General features: G+C 39.6%; 1 long non-coding RNA gene across 1 annotated transcript; it reads right to left on the reverse strand.

Annotated features, from left to right (window-relative positions):
- Positions 1-4,242: 4,242 nt before the first annotated feature.
- LOC119872660 lies at positions 4,243-15,288 on the reverse strand. Its single transcript, XR_005361612.1, has 4 exons — positions 15,172-15,288; positions 12,498-12,599; positions 8,173-8,242; positions 4,243-4,500 (listed from the first exon to the last, which is right to left on the reverse strand). It is a non-coding gene; the product is annotated as an uncharacterized LOC119872660 (long non-coding RNA).
- Between the last annotated feature and the right edge of the window lie 7,403 nt (positions 15,289-22,691).

Raw genomic sequence — 22,691 nt, forward strand, 5'->3', positions numbered from 1 at the left:
CCAGTCTTACCCAACCAGGGGGCCTGGTCAAGGAACCCAGGCAGCTGCAGAACCCATCATACATTCCTACTTGGGCAAAGAGCCAGCCAAAAGCCTTGCCTAACTGTGGGGCATAGCCTTTGGCTCTGCATAATCGGAAAGCATGATCAGTGACCCTGGGCAGTCTCGGAGTTCAGCCTACCCAATTGCTGAACACAACCTGTGGACTTGCCCAGCCAGTGTCCCCACCTAATCATAGAACATAGCCTACTGCCTCACCCGTCTAGGGAGCCTGGACAGTGACTCTCAACTATGAAGCACAGCCTCAGTACCATCCAACTGTGAAATACAGCTGGAGGCCCTGCCCAATCACAGTGCCTGGCCGGGAACCTTAACCAAAAGAGCAGCACAGCCAGTAGCCAGCAACCTACCCAAGTGCAAAACCCAACCTGTGGCTCTGACAAACTTTGGGATACAGCTTAGGGGCCTCACCAGATCACAGAGCACAGGTTGGGCCCTGTCTTACCAGGAAGGCCTGCTTACATCCCACCTGAATGTGAAGTCCAGCAAATAGCACCATCCAGTTGGGAATTGCAGTCTGAGGCCCCACCAGACCAGAAGCAATTGTGGAGACACCCAACAACCTTGCCCAACTGCAGAATCTAACTGGTGGTACCACTCTGCCAGGAAACACAGCTTGCTGCCTCTCCTAACCACAGGTGATTGCATAGTCAAGCGGTGCCCAACTGGCAGGGAGCCCACATTGTGGCCTTGCTTGAACAAAGAGCCCAACCAGCAGTCCCACTCCACAATGGTGCTCACCCAGAGGGGCACACTCCCTACTCCCTAAGCTCAGAGCATAGGCAGTGTCCTCACCCAAATCAAGACCCTGATAGCAAGCCCTGCCTGCCTATGGGCTCTAACAGTTAACTGGCCTCTCCAGTACCCCAGGCTGGGCTGACTAATTGAAGGGCTTTCCCTGCCAAGACGGACCTATAAAGTCTGGAAGAGGAGACAACTTATATAAATGTGCAGATACCAGTGCAAGGATAAAAGGATCACAATGAATTAGGTCAACATGACACCATCAAAATAAACTACTAAAGCTCCAAGTACTGACATGAAAAAAAAAATGGAGATCTATGAACTGCCTGGCAAAATTTTCAGAATAATCTCATAAAGAGGTTCAACAAACTATAAGAACACACAGACAGACCATTAAACAGAGTTTTAAAAAATGCATGAATAAAATGAGAAATTTAACAAAGGAATAGAAATCATTAACAAAAACCAGAGATTTTTTTCAGAAGACAGGGCAGAGTAGGAGGATCCTGAGCCCACCTCCACTCACAGACATACTGATGCTACAACTACACATAATTCAACTCACTCTGAAAATGACCTGAAGATGAGCAGAACTAAAGACACAAAGAAAAAGTCACATCAAGAAGGATAAGAGGGACAGAGATGCAACCAGAAATCAAAACCGCAGCATGGCAATTCACAAGAGGAAGGGGTATTATAAGCATGAAGGGCCTCCCTGGGGAGTAAGGAGCTCAAACTCCACATCAGGCATACTATTCATGGGGACCTGCACAAGGAAGATGAGCTCCTACAATATCTGGCTTTGAAAACCAGGAGAGCTTAGCTCTAGAAGAGTTGGAAGGCTATAGGAAACCAAGACTCCACTCTGAAAGGGCCAGTGTACTATATATCCCTTAGTCCTGGACCCAGCACAGATGTAGCAATTTGAAAAGTACCTAGGTTATACGTGAAAGAATAATTGACTAATTTTAGGGCATGGGCCAGAGTGGCAGGGATCTATAGGAACTCTCTCCAAGAACGGAAGTGCTGGTGGATATCTTTTTTCTTGGCTCCTTCAGCCAAACTAGCTGGACACCTGTAGGAGCCAGTTCTGACATTCTGCATCTACCCTGCTAGCACTGCTTGCCCTACCCTGGTGTTCTCTGTAGACCCATCTCATCCAACATACCTGCCCTGGCAGGTGCCCCCCAAAACAATTCCCACTCCACTATACGCAGCAGGCAGCCTTGTTCTGGACTGGCATCTCCTGAAATGATTCCTGCCCTGGGGGATGGGAGGGTTGCCCTGCCCACCACCACATCTGCAGCAACTGCAACTGGGTCGCTCATCGAGCTGTGTCAGGAGCTAATCTCACCTACTAGCACACCCACAGGAGTGACAGGCCTCTCAGCCAGCTGTGCCAGGGGGCCAGCCCCTGCCCACCAGCATGCCTGCAGTAGTATCAGTGGTCATTGCAGGTAGCCTCCATGAACATGCTGCTAAACAACCAAGGGGTCAACGAAGAAATCAAGGAAGAAATTAAAAAATACCCTGAGGCAAAGGAAAATTGAAAACAATAGTTCAAAATCTTTGGGATGAAGCAAAAGCATTTCTAAGGGGGAAGTTTATAGCCTCAAATAAACAGTCTAAACTTACACCTAGAGGAACTAGAAGAAGAACAAAGAAAACCTCAAGTTAGCAGAAGAAAGGAAATAACAAAGATCAGAGAAGACGTAAATGAAGTAGAGACCCAAAAAAAAAAAAAAAAAAAAAAAAAAGCAATAGAAAAGATCAATGAAACTAAGAGCTGTTTCTTGGAATTTCAGTAAGTATTTCAATGTCTTTGGAAAAAGCATCAAGTTATCTATTAGATATTTATCTATCTCTCAAGCTATTGAGTCAAGAATTTGTATTTCTAAAACTAAATAGTATAATTATACAGTGATGTGACTGAAATACTCTTTAAGTTTCATTTTTCCTTAGTATATGTATAATGGGATAGAAATTGATTTATTTTGATTATGCTAATAAAATCATTAAATGCTTTCCCTCCATCATCTGGGCAGTTGGAAATAATTTTGTAAGCTTTATCGTGAACTCTAGATAACTGTAAATTCTCTGGTTTGTGTCTGAAATATAGCCCAAGTGTTTTGACAATGTTTTAGGCCTGTTTTTTTCTTTTTTTAGAGAAAAGCAATATGAATCATGGTATTCTAGGCTATTCTAAGCTTTCCCTATTTTTTCTTTTTTTATGAGTATTATGGAAAGCTTCAATTAAGTCATGTGGTATGAATGGAAGCCTTTGGTTTGAAAAAATATATATATTTCTTGCTGGTTGGGATGTCAACCTAGAAAGAGTAGAGCATTATGAGTAAGGGAGCCAAACTGTTTGTCCTGGCACTGACACCAATTAACTGTGTGACTCTGAAACAAGTCACTGCATGTCCCTGTGACTTAGTTTTCCCATTTGCAAAACTGAGATAATATCTTTTGTTATGCTTATTTGCAGGATTATTTAAGGTTGACCTTTCCAAGGGTCCAAAGCTTCCTGAGATAAAAACATGGACATCAGTGGAGAGAAGAAGAAAAATAAATGAATGGACATAGAATCCACAGGGACTCCAACAAGCATCAAGAGGATGAAGAGTCAGGATGCACTGAAGGCATGGGTTCAAATTATACAGAACTTGGGAGAAAGAGAATACAAGGTCAACAGCCATGGAGGCTAGGACCCCAGACACAGGGGAGTTGAGGTAGCTGAAGCCCCAAATATTCTTTCCTTGGCTCCAGCCAGGGACACTGTCAATGTCAGTTATCAACTACAAGTGGGAGTTTTCAAGGATTAAATGACAGGAAGAAACTGAGAAGTTAGAGGTGCATAAGGAGCATAAGGAGTAAGGCACAAGGGAAGAAAGATACATCTGGTCTTCCCATTTTGTCTTCTCTAAGGGCTACAGAATGAGAGAAGGAAGAGGAGAAAGAGAGGAAATGAGAACCACGTGGCTTCTATGAGGGAACAGAAGTATGAAGACCCTTCCAGGGAAAGATATATTTAGTTGTAAGGAGCAGTGTTAGCAAGAGGATATGTAGTGGAGATTTGATTATAGATTCAATTTGAGCACAAGAAGCATATTTGCTATAGTTCTAATTCTGGAAACAAGAACAAATACATTTTTGATCATCAGAGAAGCTAGCTCTAACTTTAACATCAGTTTAAGAGAACCAGACTAGAATCCGTAGACCTTTCGTGGAAGATGTCATCATCTATTACCCAGACTAATATAGTATTTTCTACTTTTTAGTTCCTACTGCTAGTCACCTCTTGTCATTTATACTAGGCAATGCTATCAGAGTGATCTTTAGGAAAAAACTCACAAACACAAATCTTATCATTGCTTAGAAGTATTTATTACCTATGGAATAAAGTCCAAATTCTTCAATGTAACATTGGTGATTCTGGTCATACTCCAGCCTGCCTCTCCAACCTCATCTCCCAAACCCATTGATCACAGAAAGTTTAACCTGTTACCAATTTTCTCACCCCACAGAGCTACTGGAAACTTTGAGAGCAGATCTGCCCTAGATGCCTCTGGTAGACCCAGCACCATCCAGCTCCAGATTTCTGGTCCCCATGCTGCCTGTTTTGTTCACTCAAGATCACTTTCCATCATCTCCACAGCAGTTCCACTTGGATTGTAGCTGATGGTAAGTCTGCAGCTGTGAAAAGTCTGAAATGTTACTCTACTTACAAACTAACAAGCTCACCTGCCATAATTTTACATCTTATCTCATTTAGTCTGACTCCCTCTCCACATCCATATGTTTATCATCTACATCTATCTCCATAAACATGATATCCCAGGGTTAGGAAACAAACGTGTCTCATAGAACAGCTTGCATCAGTTCCCCAAGCTCTGATTCTTCATGGGGTGGCACAGCGAATGCTACTGGTACCTCTACATGAGGGGGTTTGTATAAGGGGAGGAATCCCCAAATGATGAAACTTGAAATTTATGTCAGAGTTGTTGGCACATCTGCCCATCCTCCCCTCTGGGGGCTTGGAGGGAGATGGGAAGAGGAGGAAAGGAGAGAGAGAGAGAGAGAGAGAAGGAGGGAAAGAGAGAGAGGATTTTGTTTTGGAATGTAAATAAATGCTCTCTAGGGAGAAGAAGGAGAGTTGTCTACTTCACCACTCTGCAATGTAAATGAATGGGTTCAGGGAGATAAATCTCTCTGTCTCTCCAGATGTCTCTATCTTTAGGTGCTCTTCATTTATCCTTTAACACAGGAGCTAGAGCTTTTTTGTCAGAAAGTTCTGACTGGAGAAACAGGAAAATATTTATGGAGTCTTGCCTCCCCAAAGTTACCCAGCCTTGTACTATTCCATCCCATTACTCCCTTGTGTCTTATTTCTTTTGTTGAAAGATGAGACAAGGCTATAAAACTCAGCACAATTTTAATGGAGGTTTTGAGATGTGGGAAGAAAGCACAACACAGAGAATAATTTATGATTGGTTCTGGATGTGGTCATTTTCACAGACCCTGAAACAGGCCCATCTTCTAGGGATGCCCTTCAGATGATTGCTGCCTACATCACAGGACCCAGGTTCCTAGGCCCATCCCACCTTCTCCAAATAAGGCTGCTCTAGAGCAGTTTCTGTGCTTGGAGAGCCCACCATTAATGCAGAGATGGTGAGACAGTGCAGTGGGCATAACTGAGAGCCATAACTCAATTTCTGCTAGGTATATGAGGAAGCCCATGCTGCGGATCAATGAAGAGGGATATATGATTTAATAAATGACCCTGGAAAAGTTTTTCATACTTCATTAAAGAAATTAAAATATATCACTATAAGCAAAATTTAACTTGAAGTAGGTTAACTGCTTTGGTGTGAAAGGTAAATATATTTTATTAGTCTATCTCATAAACAGACTGTGTTTTCTATTATAGAGTATATGCTCATTACATGATGTTTGAAAATACATTTTGAAATTTAGGGGAGATGTCTCTGTGCCTCCAGAGCTCTTAGAGAAAAAAATATACATATAGTTGATATATATATATATATATTTGGACATTTCTCTATTGCCTTCATTTTTAAATTGGTGATATTTTGAATTTAAGTTGAAAAATATCAGAGACATGCAAAAACTTGGAAAAGAATGGAAATACAAAAAAAATTCAGAGACACAGTAGAATTGTAAAATTGTATTTTTTCTGAAATTCATCCTTTAATGAGTAATTTTAGGATATTTAATAAAATATGGAAAGCATTCTACATTGCTTTCAGCTTTCCTAACTGTAAATTTTTACTAAATACTACAAGTTAAGATTTTGCACTTGTAAGTACTTATTGTGTGGATTGAATTCTTGAATTTAAAGAAATTTTTAATGGCAGCAAATTTAAGTTTCTATTCACCAGGCAATTATAAAGCTGTATCTTTTGGTTTCAAGGTAAAAAATGAAGGTGATGGTAGCAAGACTAACATTTGATTGCATTATAAGACCATATTTAAAACAATACTAGAATGTATAAGGGGCATTTGTCCTTGTTTTGTCTATTGAAATTCTTCTTGTGTTTGGGGATTTCCCATCTCAGCAGGAGTGGGTTGGTAAGGAGGAGGGAAGGTTGGCAAAGACCTTATCTGTCTCAAGGAGCTGTCAGTGCTCCCCACTGGCTCTTTCAGTATGCCTTGCAATTAGACTGCAGACAGATTCCCAAGGTCTGCCACTCAGAAACCCTCATGTCAGATATCATCTCAGGAGCTGGTGACATGAAGGAGGAGGGGTAGGCAGGTCTCTTTTTGGTCACAGTAGAGGTAGCAGTAGCTACAGGTTTGGGCTTGTGAACGTGAAGTGCACGCAGTGGTGAAAGTGGCTGTAGCAAAATGAAATGGTTGCCAAATTGGTGCTGGTGGGATGTTCTCTCTCCTGAGCAAAGCTTACTCACAATGCAGCCCTTTATGGCATTGTCCTGGGGGCCTCCAAAGATATTCATACCTCAACAGTGTCAAAAAATAAGTATATTTTCCACATTCTGTATTATTCCCTTCTGAGCAATACCATGTGTAGAGCATTATATTTCCAGTTTCTTTTTACAGTTTCTTGTCTGCTCACAGTAAATATCATATTTCTTTAGTTTTTAGAGTCTTTGCTCCCAAATTGCCTCTGAGAAAGTGCTTGAACTTGAGTACACACACACACACACACACACACACACACACACACCTCCAAAACAAGCAATAATACATAGGGTGGTTTCTATTCCATCAGAAAACAAGAAACATTTATCTCAACAAGCCCAGTAAATCTTCAGAGACATAACTCTACTAGAAACATCTGTACTCAGAATGGATGCAGTGTTGTTGAATAAAGGTGGGGTTTTTTTTTCCATAAAAATGAAGGAGCAATTTGCCTCAAAGTTTAATTCCATTCTTCATCTGTCAGGAGACAAAAGTACTTGCAGTTGCAAATGGCATTTTTTTTTTCAGTTTCTAGCCATAAGATTAAAAGGAAAAAAAGCAGGCTAAGCTTTGCTTATGAAAAAGGAAGTAGAAAAATAAGATTAACAGGACTTAAAGGTCAAGAAAGAACATGGTGTTAATATAATGGATATATGTCCCTTTTGGCCAGGCAGGCAGCCCAACACCCAACCAGTTTGATTTTGAAATGATCTCATTATGTGGGATTCAGTCGGAAACAGATCCATACCTTTCACTATGGAAATTGAGAAAAGCCAGTTATTCTCTCAATCTATCTCTGGCAGCCAGAGCATGCACACATGATTTTGGCTCCACCATTAAGTTATTCCTGCCTGGGAACCTGACCCTTGAAAAGGAGTTGTGGAGCTCTGAGCTTTGAGCCATGTGTGGTCAGGATTACACCCTGCTGTTGGCTTCCAGACCTCCTTGGCTCCTGTTTATATTTCAAGCCTACTTCTCTACTTCATGAATACCTCTGCAAAATTTTATTAATCCTATACATTAGAGAGCCAGAGGTCCTTTCCTTTGCTTGCAAGCAAGAATGCCAACCCAAGAAATGATAACTTTTCTGAGTCATGAGTTTGAAAACTCTATGAAATTGGTCATTCGTTGTTCTGCGTTCTTTGCCCAAGTTCTTGACTGACATAATTTTACTTATTTATCTTGTTTTTCTCTCCCAACCTTCATGTTAGCACCATAGATCAATGAACACAGCAATTTTAAAATCTATTTTGTTTATGGCTGTATCCCCAGCATGTTCGATAGGACCTGGTCTAGAACAGGTTTCAATTATTACTGGTCAAATGGATGAATGAATAAATGAATGGATGGGAAAGGTATATGAAAATAAAAATGTCAAGTTTTTACAGACATAAAATTATATTAGAGAATTGAGCAAATGTATACCTTCAGCTGCAGGCCCTTTCACCATGGACAGATAACAGAGCAGGGTACATGTGCTTCATGGGCAGGCCAGCTGTCAAGAGAAAAGGAGGAGCAGTGCCAATTATCCAAGCTTATTACTCCTAAATCTGTAAACTGACAATGGAGAATAGTGGGCAGGGGGTGGACAGAGGTCAGGAATGTTACAAGAGGGAAGCTCATTCTGCAAGGAAAGAAACACCAGGAGCTGGGAGGAGCTGTTCTGTGATAATGAGTGGTGATGTCCAGATTTGGTGCTGTCCAGGTGATGCTGAATGAGGTTACAAAGATAGTCATGTGCTATTTACATTTAGAATTTGACTAAAGTTTGGGTTCCAAGTAGGAAGAAACTCCTCCCACTAAAGTGGCTTTAAAACCTTCCTTTCACCAAAACTATGAACAACAAAAGAAAACACAGATAAATGAAACTTCATCAAAATGAAAACTTTTGTGCATCAAAAGACATTATCCATAAAAGTGAAAAACAGCCTACAGAAAGGAAGAAAATATTTGCAAGTAATATATCTTATAAGGGTCCAGGAGTCAGTATATAAAGAACTCTTAAAAAACCAAAAACCCAATTAAAATGTGAGCAAAGGACTTGGATAGACATTTCTCCAAAGATATGTAAATGGCCAATGAGCACAAGAAAAGATGCTCAATATCATTAGTTGGTCATTAGTCACCACGGTGAAATACTACTTCACATCTACTGGGATGCTATAATAATAATTTAAAAATGGAAAATAACAAGTGTGGACAGGATGTGGGGAAACTGGAACTCCTGCACATTGCTGGTAGAAATGTAAAATGGTTTGGCTACTGTGGAAAACAGTTTGGTGGTTTCTCAAAAAAGTAAGCATAGAATTACCACATGTCTCAGCAATTCTATTCCTAAGCCTATGCCCAAAAGAACTGAAAACAGGTACTCAAGCAAATACATGTATATACATGTTCATAGCAGCTCTTCACAAAAGCTAAAAGGTAGAAAACAGTCCAAATGGCCATCAGTGGCTGAATGGATAAACAAAGTATGATACATACATGAATGAAATATTATTCAGCCATAAAATAAATGAAGTACTTATACATGCTACAATGTGGTATACATTAAAAAGATTACACTCAGTGAAAGAAACCCACATAAAAGGCCAGGTATCATATACTTTCACATATACAAAATATCCAGAATAGGTAAACCCACAGAGAAAGAATGAAGATTGGTGGTTGCCAGGGGCTAAGAGCAGGGGGGGCATAGGAAGTACTCCTTAAATATAAATAATAGTGAAAGGGAATAGAAGGGAAGGAAGAAGAAATGGGTAGGAAATATCAGAAAGGGAGACAGAACATGAAGACTCCTAACTCTGGGAAATGAACTAGGGGTGGTGGAAGGGGAGGAGAGTGGGGGGTGGGGCGTGAATGGGTGACGGGCACTGAGGAGGGCACTTGATGGGATGAGCACTGGGTGTTATTCTGTATGTTGGCAAATTGAACACCAATAAAAAATAAATTTATTATTAAAAAAAAGGAAGTACTCCTTAATCATATGATCTTCTCTTTTGGCATGATGAAAATATTTTGGATCTAGATAGAGGTGGTGACTATGCAACATTGTGAATGTACTAAATGCCACTGAATTGTTCATTTTGGAATGGTTAATTTTATGTTATATAACTCTCACCTCAATAAAAATGGTAACAAAAAATCCTATCTTTTAATAGAATGTTCAGAAACCCTTTAAGCTCTTGGGAACAGTCAGAGTCACCAAGGAAGACAGAAAAAGGAACAGAGTATTCATGTTAGAGAGACAGCATTACCAAAGCCATTTAGTCAACAGATATTTATTGAGCGTCTACTATGATTCAGGCTCTATTTTATGTAGTTGGGATACATTATTGAAAGAAACAAAGTCCTTCCTCTCATGGAATGTAGCTTAAAATAGGGGAGACATATAATAAATTAGATAATTTATATAGGATAGTCAAAGGAGATAAATGCTCCAAAAATATATATATATAAAAAAACTATAGCAGGGTAGGTGAGATCAAGAGTACTAAGGGAGGTTTTCAATTTCAAATAGACGATCAGGGTTAGGCCTCAGTGAGCAGGTGACATTTGAGCAAAGACTTAAAAGAGGTGAGGGAGTTAGCTATCTGGATAGTGTTCCAAACTCAAAAAATATGCTTAGAGTCTTCTAAGAACAGCAAGGAATCTGGAATGAGAATAAGGTATTGAACGTGGGAAGATCAAAGATGGGAAAGGCAAATCCTATAGTGTCCTGGAGATGACCATAGGATTTGGACTCTTACTACATATCATGTGAGAAGTTATTGTAGGGTTTTGAGCATAGGGATGGATAATCTTCTTTACATTTTATGAAAATTACTCTGGCTGCTGAATTGAGAACAGATTAAAGAGAGGCAAAGATGGAAACAGGGAGATGTCTCTTACAGTTGCCCCAGTGAGAAGTGAGAGTGAATGGGACCAAGATGGTAGCAATACAGTGGGGATTAGCAGTCAGATTCTGGGTATATGTTGGAGATGATGCTGACAGTATTGGCTTGCTGAATTGGCTATTCTTTGTGAGAGAAAGAAAAAAGTCAAGGATGACTCTGAAATGTTGACCTGAAGACTGGAAAGATATGGAATGACCTTGGGCAAATGTGGGAACACCATGGATGGAGTAATCTGGGGAAGGAAGATCAGGGGTAGAGTTCTGGACATGTTAGGTGTAAGATATCCTTTCAACATCAAAGGGAATTGTCATATAGGCTGTTGAGTATATGAGGATAGAGCTTGGGAGAGAAATCTGAGCTTGTATATAAAAATTGAAAGTTGTCAGAATCTAAGTAGCATTTAATTAAAGTCACAAGGTCATAAGACTAGATGAGATTCGCCAAAGAGGCTGAGTGTAGAGAGAAAAGTGAGGGATTCACGGCCCCAAGAGAGCTCCAACATTTAGAGATCTAAGAGATAAAGAGGCATTAGAACAGCAGAAAAGAAAGAGCAACCAGTGAGATGGGAGGAAAGGCAGGGAAGTGTAACAATCCTGGAAATACCAAAGGAAATCACGAACATATAATCACAGATGATATAGTGATCCAATGTCTCAAACATTGCTATCTATTCAGTCAGGCATGGGCTGAGAATTGACCACTGGATTTGTCAATGTGATTATAATTTGGGACCTTTACAAGAGCAGTTACAGTGTAGTGGTGGAAGAAAATCCTGCTCAAGTGGGTTTAGGAGACAATAGCCGAAGGATTGCAGACAAGGAATGCAGATGATTTTTTGGATGAGTTTTTCTACAAAGCAGGGCAGCAGCTGACAAAGGAAGTGGTTTCAAGAGAAATTACTTAAAGATGGGAAAAATAAGAGCATTCTGTAAAACACGTTAGAGAAGAGCAAAAATAAAAATACCTCTTAAAGACAATAGTGGTTCAGTAAGGAAAGATAATGACTCAAGATTAATCAGTAAGTAGTTAATGTCCAAAATATAAAAAATTCACACAACCTAACACCAGAAAAACAATCTGATTAAAAAATGAGCAGAGGACCTGAACAGATAGTTTTTCGAAGAAGACATAAAGATGGCCAACAGACACATGAAAAGATGCTCAACATCACTACTCATCAGGGAAATGCAAATCAAAACCACAATGATATATTTTCTTATACCTGTAAGAATGACTAAATTCAAAAGGACAGGAAATAACAAGTTTTGGTGAGGATGTGGAGAAAAAGGAACCCTCATGCACTGTTGGCGGGAATGTAAACTAATGCAGCCACTCTGGAAAACAGTATGCAGGTTCCTCAAAAAATTAAAAATAGAAATACCATATGATCCAATAACTTAACCACTAGGTATTTACCCAATGAAAATGAAAATACTCAATTAAAAAGATGTAGGCACCCCGTGCTTAATGCAGTATTATTTACAAAATCCATGATATGGAAGCAACCCAAGAGTCCACTGATAGATGAATAGATAAAAATATGGTATACTTATACACACATATCCATATATGTCCGTATATATACATATACACACACATACAATGGAATATTACTCATCCTTAAAGAGAATGAGATGTTGCCATCTGTGGCAACTTGGGTGGACCTAAGAGGGTATTGTGGTAGGTGAAATAGACAGAGGAAGACAAAGGATTAATAAAGACTTGAAGAAAGAACTAGTCTAGCACTGATTAGATCACATAGGGCATGAACAAGATGGAGATACTAGGGAGAAACCAATGGAACCTATTCCAACCTCTTAAGCACATGAACGTAGAAACATGGGAAATTCTTACCAGAATCCACTGCCTAATAAATTGTATATTCTTCTCATTTCAGTTCGTAAAGGTGCATTCTTGACAACATCACTTATTATCCCCAAGCCTTGGTTTCTTCAGCTATAAAATATAGATTAATAACCGGGAACACCCCCTTAGGATATTGCACATGCCTTTCTCATCTTTATAAAATCCTAAAATAAGCAATTCCTCTAATTTTTGTATTATGTACGTAGGTCCAATACTCAAAGTAACAGGTGATGTATCACCTGCGGTGACTAATCAGTGTGGCCACCAACTATGCTACTAGAGCAGGGTTCTGGGACATTATCCCTTCAGTTGACAGACTCTGAAGAGGTAAGTGTACAGATGGAATCAGGATGGGGGAGCTCATGAGGGCCAACTGATATTTATAAATATGATGGAATATTTCATTATTATAATAGCCTAGTGACTAGTGTCACAGGCTGAATATTATCCCCAATGGATCCTATCTGAGTTTAGGAAAAAAATTCTGGTTTCCAGAGTGGGAAAAAATTAGGTAAATAGCACCCTTTATAGAAATACATGGTAAGTGCTTCATTCTATTTCACTAGCCTAATTTTTCAAAAGCAGAGAAAGTTAGCAGAAATAAAAACTTCAGGAAAATAGAAAATTTGCTCTACATCAGCATGTGTGTGTGTGTGTGAGAGAGAGAATGGGGGCTGTTTTCTTTACCAGCCCCTTCTGCCTACTTTCTCTCTTGCTTTTCCCTAAGAGAACATTCTAAGGGACTGGTCAAGCTGCTGGGAATGCTGAGATTACACTGTGTGAAAGATTGTGCATTTATGTTGTTTCTTTTTTTTTAAGATTTTATTTATTTATTCATGAAGGGCAGAGAGAGAGAGAAGCAGAGACACAGGCAGAAGGAGAAGCAGGCTCCATGCAGGGAGCCTGACCTGGGACTCGATCCCTGGTCTCCAGGATCAGGCCCTGGACTGAAGGTGGTGCTAAACTGCTGAGCCACCCGGGGTTGCCCCTGTACGTTGTTTCTATTCCTTCAATTGGGTAAATAGATGGATGAAGTCAGCTATCTTTCTCCTTTTTTTTCTGGACTTTTGGGCTTAAATGCACTAACCATTCTTTAGAATTAGTTGATAATAAGAGCTGGGGTTGCATTCTGATGAGGCTTTTCATCTACATGAGGTTGGTCTGCTTATGTCTTCTGATTTGGAATAGTATCTTGTATACCATGTTGTTTAATTTTTAAGATTTTTGTTTTTAGGGGGGAATTCATGGGCATAAAGTGATTGAATAGACATGATTAGGGCACCTCTAGTTTCTCTAATTAACATCATTATAATCTCATTCTAAACTGCTAACAAATAGGAGATCTTTAAAATATGAGACTTGCTTTAAAGTAAAGGAAGCATTGGTCCTTTTGAAAAAGTGACAGACACAGGGTGTCTAGGTGACTCAGTCAGTTAAGCATTTGCCTCTTGATTTTGGGTCAGGGCGAAGGTGGTGAGTGAGATCAAGCCCCATGTCCAGCTCTGTGACCAGTGAGAAGTCTGCTTGAGAATCTCTCTCTGTCTCCCTCCCCCTCTGCCTGCCCTCCTGCTCACACTCTATAAATCAATCAATCAATCAATCATTCAATAAACAAACAAAATCTTTTTAAAAACCCCCAAAAGTGACAGAAGTATCAAGGGAAATGCTTCCAAAAAGATGAAGGAAGTAAATCAAAGTGAAGAAAAATAATCACAGATACTTTAAGTATCTGTGATACTTAAATATATCACAGTATCTATATCAGTAGATATTTCTATAGGTTAATGTAATCAGTGGAGACCATAGATGGGTGTAAAAGGTTAAATAATTGTAAATAGAGAACATCTGAATATAAAGAAAGTAAAAATCAAAATTAATAAGTTAGTATAAGGAAGATAGTAGTAGTCAACAATAACACCATGAACAGCAAAAGCACAACAGACTTCCTAAAATTTTTAAGACGACTGATTAAATTAAGAGTTAAGAAGCTCTGTACTCAATATGGCATTTGTACAGAAATGATGGAGGATGCGACCATTATTAACTAAACTATGAGTATGCACAATGTGGATGACTGACAGTTACAAGTGTGTATTATCATCACTTTGTACTTTAGTATTTAAAAGGATTAGAAGCAGATATTTAGAATACTAAATGCTTTAAGAGACTGACTATCTCTTAATCCTTAGCATCTAAATAAACATGTAATAGCAGTTATCTCGGGTTGAGTTCCCTGGAAGCCAGAGGTGGAGACACTGAGATTTGTTTGTACGGAGTTCACTGGGGGTGCTCTCAGGATCTACACCAATGAGGGAATGAGGGAAGAAGATTTGGGCAAAGGAAGAAGTGGAACTGTGCGTAATTGCCACGGAGGCCTCAGCTAGAGCTGCAGGAGTGCTGGAACTGGCTTGGCCCTGTAGCATTGTCCAGATTCAGGACAGGAGCCAGACAGAGGGTCTAGCTTTCTATTCCCATCAGGCAGTCATTGGGTGTGGATCATCCTTATGGATGGTGGATAAACTTGAATGAGGTTGTGTTTCTGGCTTAGGGAGGGTCTCAGCTGTGAGTGGTCAGCGCTCTTCCCTCATCCCATAGGATGGGTACCTTGAGCTGGGGCGGTGGGAGCAGGTGGTGGTTCTGGGTGGCATAGCACAGGACTCACCATGTCAGTTTTTATGAAATGTTTTCTCTTAGGTAGGAGCATACTTCTAGATGTTATCCTTTGCTCTTAAAGAATAGTATCTGTTAACGTTAGGCAACCAGGCAGATTATATTGAAGGAGATCTTGTTATGACTGTCTGAATAATGTATAAAGGAAGAAAATAAGATTAAAAAAATCAAATTACTGCTGTCCTAGGGCACATTCTCCTAATAGATACGTTTCTGGACATTCAGTAATCTGTATTTATTCTCTTATACCATTTACTACAACATCTGACCCAGTGACCTGAAAGATTGAATGCAGCTACTAAATATGCCTAATTTTCACCAGGCATTGGCTGAAGCTTTGTAACTGCCAGGGTAATGTTATGCTACGCTAATGTTGCTTTCCTTGTGACTTTCAGCTTTATCAATTAAAATGGAGGTGATGTATGGTCCCTCACGTAAGGTACACCTATGATTATCATTATTCCATAAATGTGAAAATAAGAAAGACATATTCTGGAACATCTGGAATATATTTACCTATTGATAATGAAAGTTGGGTTAAAGAGAAACAAATTATTAGAACTGAGAAGAAATTAAAACAGCTGTTTAATTCAAATTTGTCAAATCTCACACTAGTTTTCTTTCTTTAGTAAAGGAGAAAATCCAATGGAGGACTTTGGTCCCATATAACCTGACTTCTGTTCAGTATTAGCACTGTGATCAGTCTCTTTCCTTCTGGAGATTTTCTTCTCTTGGCTTTCAAGACATTAGTTCCTGATTACTATAGTACATTATTCCATACTGGCAGCTCCTCCTAGCTCTGGGAGGAGGACCTCTTTTTCTCTCTCTACTACTTATATGTACACGTCTTCCCAGTTTTCTTGTCACTTCTCTTCTCCATTCACATTATACTGCCCCACGTTGATGTAATCTGTTGTATAGCTTCAAATCTACTGATATTCTGATGATGTTTAAGTATATTTCTCTAGAGTTCTAGACCAATAAATCCAATGACCTAATGGACAACTTCACTGCATCTTCCACATACATCTCCACTCAGTACTTTAAAAATAACATACCAACTAATAACAATCCTTCAGTATTCTCTACCTTGGTGAATATCATTATCATATCCCAGTTGCCCTAGTAAGAAAACAGAATTATTTTTGTCCCTATCTCTCCCTCCACAAAGTTGGTATCCAATTCATCTTCAAGTGCTGTTGTTTCTGTCTCATCTCTTGAAACGACCTTTTTATCTGCATGGTTACTCTTTCAGGCTTCTTATAATTTTTTTTCCCTTGTATTTCTGCACCAACAATTTCTTTGGCCACTGCTCTCCTTTCAATCATTTTTTTTTTTTAACAATAAGAAAGATCTAACTCTCCTAACAGTTGTTGTGAGAGTTTCTTCTGAGGAAGAAATACTCTTTATGAGAATATACCTTGATATGTCTGCTGGGGCTCACCTGAATCACCCCAGGACAGAGATGTCTACAGGAATCAGTCATCAAAGCAGAGGTCACACTGATCAAAAGAGGGAAAGTCATTCCTAGTTCCTGGAATATTCCAAAAGGAAATGTGAAAATCACAGTGGTTCCAGTGAAAAGCAGAGATGACTGCCCAATGCAAAGCAGTAAAGCTTCAGGGCAGTGGATGGCCAAGGGTGTTTTGAGTACAATGCCTCATTTTCCCATCAATTTGCATCATTGAGACGTAAATCTTTTTGCCTCTTCCCTAAGAAATCTATTCAGGTTTCAAAACCAAACCAAACCAAACCATTAAAACTAAAAACCAAAAAACAAAAAAACCCCAAAGACTGCGTAAATGAAAAGAAACTATTGTTTTTATTATGTGTTTGAAACTGAAGGAGAAAACTGGATGTCTGATTAGGACTGATGTTGAAAGAGAGCAGAGGCCCAAAAGATTGAGGATGCCAAACAGGAACTCCCTGGGAAATACAAGAGGACTGTGGACTTGGGGGAGCCCAGGGGCATTTCCACTGTGTCCTTGTGCAGGGTCAATGCTGCTGACATCTGGGCTCCACACTGGTCACATTGTGATCAGTGCCATTATGCTTTCCAAAGCACAAATACATCTTTTACAAAATTCTTCAATTTCTCTGTAGCTTCCAGATAGAAAGTAACCTAAATTTCTTAGTGGGAGCACCATCATCTCCCATCATTTCTCCTCAAGTCCATAAACTCTGGTTCCATACAGCTAGTGAGCATGCCCTCTGTGCATTGATATTCATCTTCTCTTCTATGTTTAGCTAAGCTCATATTTTAATAAGTTTAAAAATATTTCCCTATCCTTTCCCTCTTCCTTTACTGTTCCTCCTGGTTTCATTCATTCAACATGTGAACCATCTGCTTCTGCCTATTCGTCAAGTTGGAAGTTGGAGAAAGGGTATTTTCATTTAGGTGAAATGCCTAAGTACCAAAATATTTGAATGAACATGTAACAAAACAGATATTGGTGACATCAGATGGAAAAAATAACATCCATCAGAAATGTTGTGGAGGGAAAGCACATATTTGGAAGAAACTCAGTAGTAGTAGTAGTGGTAGTAGCAGTAGTAGACGTAACTCATATAATTAAAGATGATAGCTAAGTAATCAAAAGCTAGCTAGGTATATGTAAAAAGACAATTACAATGGCTCTCTCTCCCAGGCTGCACAAATAAGAGGCCGTGTGAGAACACAACCCCAAGGAGGCCATCTGCAAGAGCTCTCACTGGGAACCATGAAAGCTACCACCTTGATTTTGGATTCCCTGGCCTCCAGAACTGTTAGTAATAAATGCCTGTTGTTAAGCCAAAAAGAAAAAAGATAATTAGAATGCAACATGGACAATGTGGTGGAAAGAGCCTGTGGAAAGTCCTAAGGGATTACATTAAAAGGGCATCTGACCCAGTTTCAAGGACCAGGGGACTCCATTCCTTCTGAACCCTAGGTGCCTGGATCTATAGGACAACTGGAAGCTATCCTCAGTATTGCGGCATAAAATAGTCAGTAGAAATGACTCATTTACTATGGCAAAGCTGCCCATGTTAATTAAAGTGTCAACTTTCTTTGCTTTAGCCTGGAATTACAATTAGTACACTGTGGAAATATTAGTTATCCCAAAGCTCATTAGAAGCTTTGATGGGGAGTTATGTCTTTGATGAATAAAACTTAGCAAATAAATTGTTTTACTCAATAAATGAAGTTTGGTTGATAAAGATCTTTGAAAACAAGGGGTCTCAGTGTAAATATAAGGAAAGAGATCCTTATTACAAAATTGTATGTCAACTATACTTCAATTAAAGAAGAAAGAAAAGAGGTTCTTGTTAGTAGACAAACTAGAAAAAAAATGTACTTTAAGAACTATTTTGGGGGATCCCTGGTGGCTCAGCGGTTTGGCGCCTGCCTTTGGACCAGGGGGCGATCCTGGAGTCCTGGGATTGAGTCCCGTGTCGGGCTCCCTGCATGGAGCCTGCTTCTCCCTCTGCCCATGTCTCTGCCTCTCTCTCTGTGTGTCTATCAAGAATAAATAAAAAATAAACAAAATCTTAAAAAAAAGAACTATTTTGTACCTTGGAAACCAGGAAAATGGTATTTGTTTGATGTAATAGTAGTTTGTACATATTGGCTAGATTTTACCTCTCCCAGAGTGGGTTTGGTTCTTCTTTCCCATTGGGCTCCCTCCTGAGCAGTGACAGAAAGCTGCACTAGCAAATCCTCCATTTGCCACCTAAAAGTCAACTGCCTCAACTCTAACCCCCACTATACACTTGAGGCCAGGGATGGGGACCTGTCCTGTTCCCAGGAATTTTGCAGCTGATTAACTTTACAGTATGGTCAAACTGCAGGAGACTACACAAAGGAAGAGACTTCTCTGCTTGGTTTAACATGCTTGAGAGCCCTCACTTTTGAGACAGACAAACGTCACTGGTCTCTGGGTCAGTGACTGTATCTTCAGCACCTGAGCCAGCAGGTATGGCTGTGCTAACTCTGACATGCATATGAACACTCACTTGCATGCACAACACGAGACTTTTCTCACCCCCATCCTCCACAGCTATTGATTGAGGCTTCACTGATGAATACAGGAGTGGGAAGAAGGAGGATTTGAGGGATCACTAGTGTCTTTAGGGTAGCATTGGGAGTCTGCTTCTACTTACTACCTGTTACTGGAGCAACTCGTCTCTCCTAGGCTCCACTTTCTTCTACTCTGCAGTGGGGATTCTAACATTTGTTTTGCTTGGTTGTTTTAAATCTATGTAGGTAAAGTCCCTTATAGAGAGTTGGACTTTTTCTTAACATTCTAGCATGTGCGTCTACTCTCACCAAGCTCACCTGCTGTATTATCTCCTTTGGTCCCATTCTACTACTGGATCTTTGCCTCATTCACAAATTCTGTCCATTTCTCTAAAGACAATGCCTCCTTCTTAGACTTCTATTTTAACTGCTGTGATAAAGTATAATTTCAACTGATACTTCTCTATTTCCCAGTTCTCTGATTTAAGCAAAACCTGTTTCATTACCTTCCTGGTGAGTTTTATTTGCCTCTCTATAGATTGCAGGTGCAACTTTCATTTGTGACAATGGTAGTGTTCTTCCTGGGGAAATCAATTCAAAGGAACTCCAGCTGGGGAAGAAAAGAGTCTCAGGGAAAAAAAAAAACAAAAAAAAAAAACCAGCAGTAGAGATGTTTGCTCTTTAAGGATGTTCCAGGCCTTTCGATGTTTCCTTGGGTGCTGCTTTGGATGGAAGTGCCCTCAGAGGGGACCAAAGTGGGAAATCACCTGGATCCTGTGTTCTTAAGACCTTTAGAACTAGTTTGCTATGATTTGCCATGTAATGATCCATTACCAGGCACATGGCAAAATGTTTTTTTTTTTGTTTTGGTTTTTGTCTGTGGAAAAATGTTTTAAATATGTTTCATATCTTGTTTGATTCTCCTAGCAGGTTTTTCCAAGAGCTGTGAAATTCTGGGGCTGAGAGGTAGCTTGAGGGTCATTTAGGTCAACGCGTTCCTCTTATGGCAAAGGAAGCTCACTCTAGAAGCAGTAAGTAGTGAAAATCTGGGGCCAGATCATCGCTGCCAGCTCTAGATCTGTGGCCTTTATTGAACAACAGGCTTCAATCAACCTCAAGCAGATCAACAGTCTCATATCCCTCTCTTCACCCAGTTCCCATTATGGAAGAGCACACTCTGGATTCTAGGTTAGTTCTAGATTTTTTGCAGGCAACGGAACCAAAGCCTTTACATTTCTTCTACTAAAACGGTTCTGATTAAATAATTCATGCTCCAGGGCATGTGTTCAACACTTTGCATTTTAACCAAATGCCAGTGATACTTCACCTAACCCAGTTGTACCTTGGTTCCCTCATTTGATAACTGGAGAAAGTCATTTACTGTTAGAGAAATTGAAGGAGGGTAGGTTTGGTAATCTGCCACTCATTCTAATTCCTGTGGGAGTTTCCAATCAATATACTTATTTGATGAGGAAAATAATCAAATGGGAACTAAGGAACCACGTTATAAACCACTTTATCTGGAAGAGTTCCCAGTAACCCACCATCCAGGACTGGTAAAAACTCATTTGGGAATGTGGCATGGTCCTCGGAGCATATATGAGGCCCCTTATTCCTTTGCTTTTGAATCTGGTTTTGATCCCACTAGCCACCCTGTCTCATCATGGAGGAGATGAAAGAGGAAAAAAGTGATACAGGTGGTAGACCCTGCCCAGGTCAGTTTACCACAAGAAGTCTCATGGGGATCCCATGGTAACTTTAAGGAAGTGTAATCTTTTCTACTGTAAACAAAGACCTGTGCCTTTAGTTCTGAACTCAGATCAGCAACTCCTGCATAGGAGAGGGGTTAGTTAGACCAGTGTGGGGTCAGGAGAGGGGAGGCCCGACAAAGAAGCTCCCCACCCAACAGCAAAACTGACTTCAGAGAACAGTTGTGAAAGCATTAATGCAAGCCAGCTTCTTGGGACACGATAAAAGCCCATCATGGTTTAGTTACTATAATTTCTGGGTATTCCTTAATCCTCTTGGGAATTGTGATAACACCAAGATTAATCCCATCATGCAAGAAATGCAAACATGTGAACTACACTGGGGAAGTGAGCCCACAGGTAAGATGAAATCTTTACATTTTCTGTTAGTAGAAGGTTCCAGTCTTTGTGGGGCAGTGATAAATGAAGCTGCAAGAGTCTTTTCATTTTTACCAACTAATGTTAGGCGAAATCATCTACCAATTTCTATAGTTTTAGCAGGTTTGGTTCAGTTAGAGTTTACATTTTTACCCCAGAAATCTTTTAAAAGGGCTTATCTCCAGTTCTTCTCAATGCTTTGCACTAAAGAGCTGTTTTGTTTGTCTCTGGCTAAATCATTTGAGATTGATAGAAAACTCTCCCTCTTAATGCCCCTGAGGAGTCCCTTCTAATAATGCTGCCAATTAATGTCCTCTCCAAGCTGTGAATGCCCCTGGCTTTAGGGTATACAAATGCTCTGTTAAGTTCTAGACATTTATTAAAAATTTAGAAGGTCTATGACTCCAAATATGTTCTAGATCTTGCCACAGAAAAGCATAAAAAAAGTATCTAAGAGCACATTAGCCAGGCAGCTGGAGTTCAATCCAAGCTCTACTATTTACTTGCTCTGGGGCCCTGGGCAAGTTACAAAATCTGTATTTGTGTTAGTTTCCGTATCTGCAAAATAGAAGTGATAATAGTGCAATCTAATAAAATTAAAAGAGTTAATATGTATAAAGCACTTAGAGGCATGCCTAATGCTTATAGTAAACATTACCATTACTATTATTTTATAGCTAAAAATAATATTAAGATGTCTTCTCTAATTCTTTATAAGAACCATGTAATTTACTGAAATATACTGTGACCTTACATCCTTGCTCTTTAGCAACATGCACTCTTAGTCTTTGGTTACCTCATTGTTGAAAAGATGCCACAAAGTGCAAGGAAATAACCAGCAGTTTTGGAACGAACAATAAAGAATAAGAATAAGAAATATAATATAGTTGCAGAGTCAAGGAAGGCCTAAGACCTGAAGCATATTACATGTCCATTCTAGCACATGTTCCATGCATGCAGGGTAACAGAGGAAGCTGACATGACAGACTAGATCTTGAGACTAGAAATATCCTGAGAAGTTTAGACACCTATGTCCAATTGGACTGTACTTAAATCATCCATGTCACAGTCAAATCTATTTCTACTTTCAGAGCAATAATCTGATTTTTCTTGTGGTGTATTAAGTTTTACCAAACACTAGTGAGTTTCCATGTAATGTTTTCTTAAGTGCTTCTTGTTGGTTTAATCCTATTTGCTCCCTGGGAAGTACTCTGTGAAAATAAAGTGGTCCTGGTTAGCACCAACCACACATTTCTTTATATATATATTTAGTTTATATATTATCTATCTATCTATCTATCTATCTATCTATCTATCTATCTATCTATCTACCTATCTACCTATCTACCTATCTGTATGTTCTAATTACTTCGCTTATCTTCTAAGAAT

The sequence above is a fragment of the Canis lupus genome, chromosome 7 (assembly GCF_011100685.1).
Source record: "Canis lupus familiaris isolate Mischka breed German Shepherd chromosome 7, alternate assembly UU_Cfam_GSD_1.0, whole genome shotgun sequence".
In the NCBI taxonomy this organism is placed as follows: domain Eukaryota; kingdom Metazoa; phylum Chordata; class Mammalia; order Carnivora; family Canidae; genus Canis; species Canis lupus.